General features: G+C 41.0%; 1 protein-coding gene across 1 annotated transcript in view; it reads right to left on the bottom strand.

Annotated features, from left to right (window-relative positions):
• Window positions 1–7,873, bottom strand: part of LOC109893394 (myocardin-related transcription factor B) — a 39,717-nt gene extending 31,844 nt beyond the window's left edge. Inside the window, exon 1 of the mRNA XM_031827405.1 lies at window positions 7,738–7,873. The gene's annotated coding sequence lies outside the window, so the exon portion shown is untranslated. The remainder of the gene's footprint in view (window positions 1–7,737) is intronic.
• Between the last annotated feature and the right edge of the window lie 393 nt (window positions 7,874–8,266).

The following is an 8,266-nucleotide window of genomic DNA, read 5'->3' as shown; positions in this document are numbered from 1 at the left end:
TACCCTGTACCCCTGCACACTGACTCGGTACCGGTGACCCTGTATATACAGTGCCTTGCGAAAGTATTCGGCCCCCTTGAACTTTGCGACCTTTTGCCACATTTCAGGCTTCAAACATAAAGATATAAAACTGTATTTTTTTGTGAAGAATCAACAACAAGTGGGACACAATCATGAAGTGGAATGACATTTATTGGATATTTCAAACTTTTTTAACAAATCAAAAACTGAAAAATTGGACGTGCAAAATTATATATGTATTCGGCGCATTAAATCACCTCTGCTTAGTCTAATACAGTGCCAACTAAAATATACCAAAACCTATTTAATCCAATCAATGTAAGCTAAATATGATGTGGCTGTCCATGGTTCTGATTTCTGTGTGTGTGTGTGTATGCACGTTCGTGCAAGTAGAAAAACTCACCCTACTAAGAGAAACACCAATGCCATCCTACTCTCTTTCATGTTGACCAAACTATCACTCTGTCATACACTACACACCTTTATTTTTTGTTGTCCTAGGCTACCTGGCTAAAATGCTTACTTGCTACCCTAACTTCCATTCATGGGCAATGTTAGCTAGTTAATATTAGCCTTCTACATCTAGCTACTGTACATATTGAACTTCCATCCTCTCAGCCCAGGGGCACAACAATGTATGAATTAATGGTTGGATCAGAATTGCCATTATAATCATATGCCATTAAGGAGAATTAAGTAAAACCACAAGTCCAAATCTCTAGCTCAATCCATGGCTAATTTAGGAAGGGGACAATTTTAGCTAGCTAGCTAGCAACCAGAGGACAACAACACAACGAGATACAACAATTCAAGTTTTTCTGTCAATGACGTATGCTTTCAATGGGATTTGATAGGAGTGACGCCAAAATCCAAGCTGGCTTCCTTTGACACTTTTTTGTTGTTGCGCCAGGACCATTCACAGTTAAGCTCGCTCAGTTTAGCTCAATGCATTTTGATACTTTTTTTAATCAAAGGAGGCCAACCGCTCGCTGGCTTCCCATGCCTTCAATGCTATGGCGGCAACAATGTCATCCTCGTTTGGACCAGACAGCATCAGATAGATGGCCTACACGTAGAGAGACAGAGGGGTGCTGTTTGCTTGCTCAGATGCTTTCTCCTGTGAGATATATTCAGCCTCTCGCGAATTGAAGGAAAATGATGAAACACTTTGCCTCAGTAAATTACGACCAAGAGACAGATGAGGGTGTATACATGTCCAGACAATGGGCTGCCTGTATGACTCAAAAGCTGACCTTTTCCTGACACAATTAACAACTCTGCTATCCCAGCAGGGGTTTGATTCTGTGTAACCCACAAGGCCTACTGGCAGTGGATTGGTTTCACAATAGTGTAGAAATTAATACTTGTCCCCTGCACATTCTTCAAAATACACATGATGCCAACACTAAATGTTTGTCCCTTTGAACTGACACAGCATATCTATTTCATAGGTTCCTTGTGTACCACAAGGTTAAACCCCTAGTGAGCATGAGGCCACCTCTGTTGGGGCCGAGGCGACAGCTCAAAGCCTGCCTCGCCCGAGTTCACTTGCAGTCCACTGAATTGGGATGTACCGTGTCACCACCTAGGGCAGGAAGTGAGCCACATAGTGCACATGACTAAGCATTGAGTGTCATCGTAGTAAGAATTCCACCCTATCCTGGGGGTTAAAAGTGTCCTCATGGATCCATGGTCTATCGTGTGTGTCCTCGTGGTTGGTGTAGATGCAATTTGATGCTAAGTAGCTGAGCCATGTCAAATCTGATCACAGTGCATGGACTCATTTGAGACTTGTTGGGACACATCTGTAGAAAAAAACTGACAGACATGGGAGACAAAGCCTGTGATCTGATTGTTATCTGGATCATTCATGAGAAGACACAGACAGTGGTGAGATAAATAAATAAATCATTATGTCCTATCAGGAAATAGTAAGACTTAAAAGCAGTTCAGCACAACAGGAGTTAGAACAGAAGGAGTTGAAATGAAAAATCCTCAGTGGTGACAGAAAGAGGATTGGGAAAAAAACACAAATGTCTGTGGAATAGAGAAAAAAATGGTATGTTACCACATTACACATTTATAACTTGAACCTCAATAGCCACCAGTTAGCCAGAGGAGGTCTACTGTATGGCTAAAAATAGCTGATAGTACTTGCCAGAATAAGCTGCTGGAAAAAAGACAGGGGAAAAAGCCTCCTTTTCCATGTGTGTCTCAGGCCATATGGGTCTCACCGCACTCAGAACTGCACAAAAGAAAACCGTGTGAGACTGACTACTCCAGCACTGCAGAAAGAGGAGGGGGACTTCCTCATCCTTGACTCTTCCCCCACCCCCCCACAAAACTCCCCCATTTCAAACACTGTAACTTTCCCATAAGTCTAATAAATTCTCCAGTGGCCATGACTGAGAACTTCACACATGGTGTCTGACCCTCCCACTTCCCCTCCTGGACGGGCCCCTGTAGGGTCCAGGCAGCGGAGCGGGCCACTGCATTCAGCATTGGGTCAGTGGAGGAGGGGGCGGCTGGACCGGCCGACCGCAGACAGAAATAGCCTTCCACTTGGCCGTTGGCATGTTGGGACTCATGGCATGGGCATGGGAGGAGGGAGGGAGTATCTGTTTTGGTCTAAAATCACAGTTGGGGAGTGCTGCTCTGCTTTCCAGATGGCAAGTTTCCATTCAAACAATGTTACTGGGAGAGTTTGAGGTCGTCATTTAGTCCAACTAAAATGACCTATGATAAAATAATGAGGCAGATACTACTGCAATGGAACAGATATACTATACAACACAATGACCTGTGCTCCAGTATTACCAAATAGGGATGTAGCCTATACCCCTTGATATTTTACCATTTCAAATTCTAGTATATACATTATTTTCAGAAAGTATTCATATTTCATACTTATTTCCCATTTTGTTGTGTTACAGCCTGAATTCAAATGGGATTAAATAGATTTTTTTTTCTCTCATCCTCTACACACAATACCCCATAATGACAAAGTGAAAATATGTTTTTAGAAATTTTTGCAAATGTATTGAAAGTGTAATACACTTTCAATACGTGCTTCTACACCTGCATTGCTTGCTGTTTGGGGTTTTAGGCTGGGTTTCTGTACAGCACTTTGAGATATCAGCTGATGTACGAAGGGCTATATAAATACATTTGATTTGATTTGATTTGAATTATCAAATGTATGTAAGTATTCACATCCCTGAGTCAATATTTTCCACCGTAATTTGTAAATAAATTCATAAAAAATCCTACAATGTCATTTTCTGGATTTTTTTTTCTCATTTTGTCTGTCATAGTTGAAGTGTACCTATGATGAAAATGACAGGCCTCTCTCATCTTTTTAAGTGGGAGAACTTGCACAATTGGTGGCTGACTAAATACTTTTTTGCCCCACTGTATATATGCCAAACATTTAAAAGTAGCAATGGAGACAAGATGCTAGAGTAAAAACATTTTCAGAGTGAGGACAAAAGTAAAATCTGTCTCTTGAAAAAAAGTTGTTTCTTAGAAGCCCAAAGTGGCCATGGAGAGCAGAGACCCATCGCTTTAATGTGTTTGTGAGTGGACAGAGTGCTGCTGACCCTATGTGTCCTTTGTGTAACACAATCACCAGCCTGCAATCCCGCTGACTCAGTGGGAAATGCTTCCGATTCCCTGCTCATCTCTAGCACTCACTGCCCTTAGATTGTCATGCTGTTCATGTTACTGAAATTGATGCTGTGCCATGGAAATGTGATGCCGGGAATCAGTTCTAACTGCATAGGGAATCGGGATGATGTCAACCGGGATCATTCCACTGGAGGGTAGTATCTCATGAGGTGTGAACATGTTATTCAAACAAATTCACTGGAACCGACATTCCACTCAACCCAAATATAAATGAGGAACAAATGCTTGTCATGACTTTCTGAATCATGTTCACACAGAAAACATGTCGCTCTTGTAGTATTCATATTACATTCAAGTCTGTTCGCATGGGCCCAGCAAAGTGCTGTATACACTTACGATTCCCCAGAAAATATTAGGAATAAGATTTATTCATTGGAATAAATGGTAACAATAACAGCGTCAGAACAGTGTAACAGGCCTCCTGCCTGAATACGGACAGACAGCACAGTTGGGCTGAGAAAACACACCCCAGAACACCAGGGAACCACCATGTCTGGCCTGCCCTCTCCCTGCGCTGTGCTGTCTCACTATGAATACCCAGAGATGGGTAGTATTTCTGTTACATTTGAAATTCATAATGAAGTATTTAGTCATTTGAATTACACTGGACTGAACTACAATGTATTTTGTAATTGTTTTTAAATACGAAAAACTTTTCTTTATAATAAAAAAAAAATGCGATTCACATTTTGTGCCCCCCCTTTTACCCTGCATCGGTATCAGAAGTCTGATGGCACTATGGTGTGATAAGAACACCTGCTAAATGAACTAAATAGACACTGAGTATACAAAACATTAAGAACACCTGCTCTTTCCATGACATAGACTGACCAGGTGATCCCTTATTGACGGCCACTTCAATAAAATTAACTTCAATTAGTGTAGATGAAGGGGAGGAGACAGGTTAAATTATTCTTTTAAAGCCTTGAGACGATTGAGACATGGATTGTGTATGTGTGCCAATCAGAGCATGAATGGGCAAGACTAAATATTTAAGTGCTTTTGAACGAGGTATGGTAGTAGCTGCCAGGTGTGAGTGTATCAAGATCTGCAACCCTGCTGGATTTTTCATGTTCAACAGTTTCCCGTGTGTATCAAGAATGGTCCACCACCCAAAGAACATTCTGCCAACTTGACACAACTATGGGAAGCGTTGGAGTCAATATGGGCCATAAACCCTTTGAAATGCTTTCCTCGCCTTGTAGAGTCCATGCCCTGACACATTGAAGCTGTTCTGCAGACAAAAGGGGGCGCAACTCAATATTAGGAATGTTTTAGGTCCTAAGCTCTAAGTTCCTCAGTGTAACACATCACTAAGGATCTATCATGGTCCAAACACACCAACACAGTTGTCAAGAGGGAACGACAGGTGGCTGCAAATATTTGGCATGGGACATCAGATCCTCAAAAAGTTCTACAGCTGCACAATCGAGAGCATCTTGACTGACTGCATCACCGCTTGGTATGGTAACTGCTGGGCATCCGACCGCAAGTCACTACAGAGGGTGGTGCCTATCGCCCAGTACATCACTGGGGTCGAGCTCCCTGCCATCCAGGACCTCTATACAGTGGTTCTTCCTTTAAAAGTTGCGGCGTACTGCAGCACAGCTTGCAGGATGCCGCATAATTCTATGGCACGTTATTTAAGTGTCATCCACTGTTGCCAGAATGACGCAATTTACCACAATACACCACCATCTACCACAAACGGTAGCAGCATAAGCTCAAACTTTTAAAGGTAGAACCACTGTACCAGGCGGTGTCAGAAAAAGGCCCAAAGAATTGTCAAAGACTCCAGTCACCCAAGCCAGACTGTTCTCTCTGCTCCTGGACGGCAAGCGGTATCAATGCACCGAATCTAGGTCCAAAATGCTTTTTAACAGCTTCTACCCCCAAGCCATAAGACTCCTGAACAGCTAATCAAATGGCTACCCAGACCCCTCTTTTACGCTGCTGCTATTCTCTGTTTATTATCTATGCATAGTCACTTTAACCCTACCTACATGGACATATTACCTCAATTTTCTACATTGACTCTATACCGGTACCCCTTGTATAAAGCCTCGCTATTGTTATTTTACTGCTGCAGTTGAATTATTTGTTACTTTAATTTGAACTTTTATACTCCAACACTTTTTTTCTTAAAATGTCTTAAAGCATTGTTGGTTAAGGTCTTGTAAGTAAGCATTTCACTGTCAGGTCTACACCTGTTGTATGTGACAAATACAATTTGATTCGATTTTTATCTTATCTTTTGGACTCTTGATGCAAACTGAACTTCTCACCAGCTCTGCAAAAATACTGCAACATGAACTACTGAATGAGTGTCAGAACATTGATGCTGTCCAGGCTAGCTGCTTCAATAAACAGTCTTTAAATATACAACTTTGCCCTTCTGTAGACCCTCGTAAAACTGTAATGTAAACACGCTTCTTCCATTAGTTGCAATGGGCCGATATCAATGGACCGTGCCAGATACACCAACATCGACAGAAAACGGTAGCAAAGAAGAAAAGGAGTGTGCAATTTTCCAGGTGGTCTGCCCTTCAAGAGTTTGTAATTGATTTGACAATTTACGTTGTATACATCTGCATCTGATGAACAGAGATGAAATCAATTATGAAAGGAAGTTTATGAAGTAGACCGTCATGTACCATACATGTTTTCCATCTCTCTCAAATTCAACATGAAATGCAGCACACAGCACCTCTCTGTCAAAAACGGTTCTCTCTCTCTCTCTCTCTCTCTCGCTCCCTCTCTCTCTCGCTCTCTCTCTCTCTCTCTCTCTCTCGCTCTCTCTCGCTCTCTCTCCTTTGCATTCATTGGCTGTCATCTCCCCAGAGCTGATTGACTTCCTGCCTCCACTTTGGAAAACAGTTAAGTTCCCCTGATTACAACCGTTTCCTTCCTTCCTCCATCCCTCACAGTGCTGCTGGCTCAGATGGATACATGATTTACTCAGGCCCTACACCCACAGTCACATCCATGTTCATCATACAGTGGTGAAAGGGTGCTGGGAGAGCAATTTGGCTCAATCTAGAAACTGTTTTCCCTTGAGAGATGCTTTCTGGTTACATGGGTTTGTTTGGTGAGTGGGATTTCAAAACGAATGAAGTCCGAAAAGTATATATGTTGGGTTTGTTAACAGTGTTAAGCGGCATATAAACTCCCAGAGTTTTAACAGAGCATTTAGAGTTAATCTTAAGGTGTCAATCAGCAGTAGAAACAATAAGGAGCTAGAAACAGAGCTGCCATGTCTATTGACAACAACAAAGTGGTTCCCCACTCCTAGTTCGGTAAAAAAGCTATGGGATGGGGCTGGAGAAATGTAACCTCTCAAATTCATAGACATAGCTATGGACTCAAGGACTGACCATCCATGATATCAAAATGATAGTTTTAACCATGTTTGTTTACATTTTCTTTGTTTACAAATGTTGGAGTAAAACAAGCTTATATTTTGGGTTCTGATGGGGTATGAAATTAACAAGTTGCATTAACAAGTTATATTCTTCTAGAATCAATGGGTACATATAATTAATGTATAAGTCAAATATGGATGTAGCGACGGCTGATTGCGACTTTTGACATTTAAAAAGACTTCCTAACATAAGAGCACTACATCTAATCGAATCTAGCTCAAATCCCCCCACTATGTGCTGTATTTAATTGGTGACAAATGCACGTGTGGGGCTATTGCCAAGTAGATAGACAATATTTCAAAATGCCAGGTGTGTTAGGTTACCTAATACATTATCAGAAAAGTTGCATGGTATTGTGGTCACGCATATGAGTTTTTCTACATACAATCAACATACAAAACCTGCCGTTATCGTGAGAATAGCCTGTCAAGATCTGCCATTATGTTTTTGCCAAATCTAGCCTCGCGACATTGTATCCACTGTTCATCACTTATTATTGCACTGTTACAATGCATCACCAAAGCAACCGGTGGCAGTGATGCATATTGAAACAGCCATGAAAAACAGTGACAGTAGAATTATTGAAACATTGACATGCAAATCTTACCGATGTTCCTTGGAGTTCGTTGGTATTTGTCTCGAAGGAACGGAATAGTCGCTTGTTTGAGATAATTAATAAAGAAATATCTATTTGTTTTTCTTCGGTGAAAGTGAAATTGTTGGTCTTGGAAAAAGATGGCTGCTCCTCGGCTGGAGTCGATGATGTAATCTGAATTTTAACCCTTTGATGTGTTCAATAGAAGTGTTTATTCCTGCTCCGTCTCATTCTGAATTCAATAAACCCTTCATAATTGTTTTAAAATCACTGCATTTGTAAATGTTTGATATACAGTCAGGTCCATAATTATTGGCACCATATGATAAAGATGAGCAAAAAATACTGTATAAAATAAATAATACAAATACTGAAACAATATTGTATGCTCCAAAACAATGGGAAATAAAACAAGTACTAATACAATTGCTCAGAAAAAGTGTTAAGCAAGAATTAAAACAATCGAAAAAGATTTTTGGCACCCCTGGATTCAATAAGCAGAAAATAACCCCATATCTCCTTTCAAATATGGTGGTGGTTA

This window comes from Oncorhynchus kisutch, linkage group LG6, assembly GCF_002021735.2.
Source record: "Oncorhynchus kisutch isolate 150728-3 linkage group LG6, Okis_V2, whole genome shotgun sequence".
Lineage (NCBI taxonomy): Eukaryota > Metazoa > Chordata > Actinopteri > Salmoniformes > Salmonidae > Oncorhynchus > Oncorhynchus kisutch.
The sequence above is the reverse complement of the archived record's forward strand: the minus strand, read 5'-3'. Positions and strand labels throughout refer to the sequence as shown.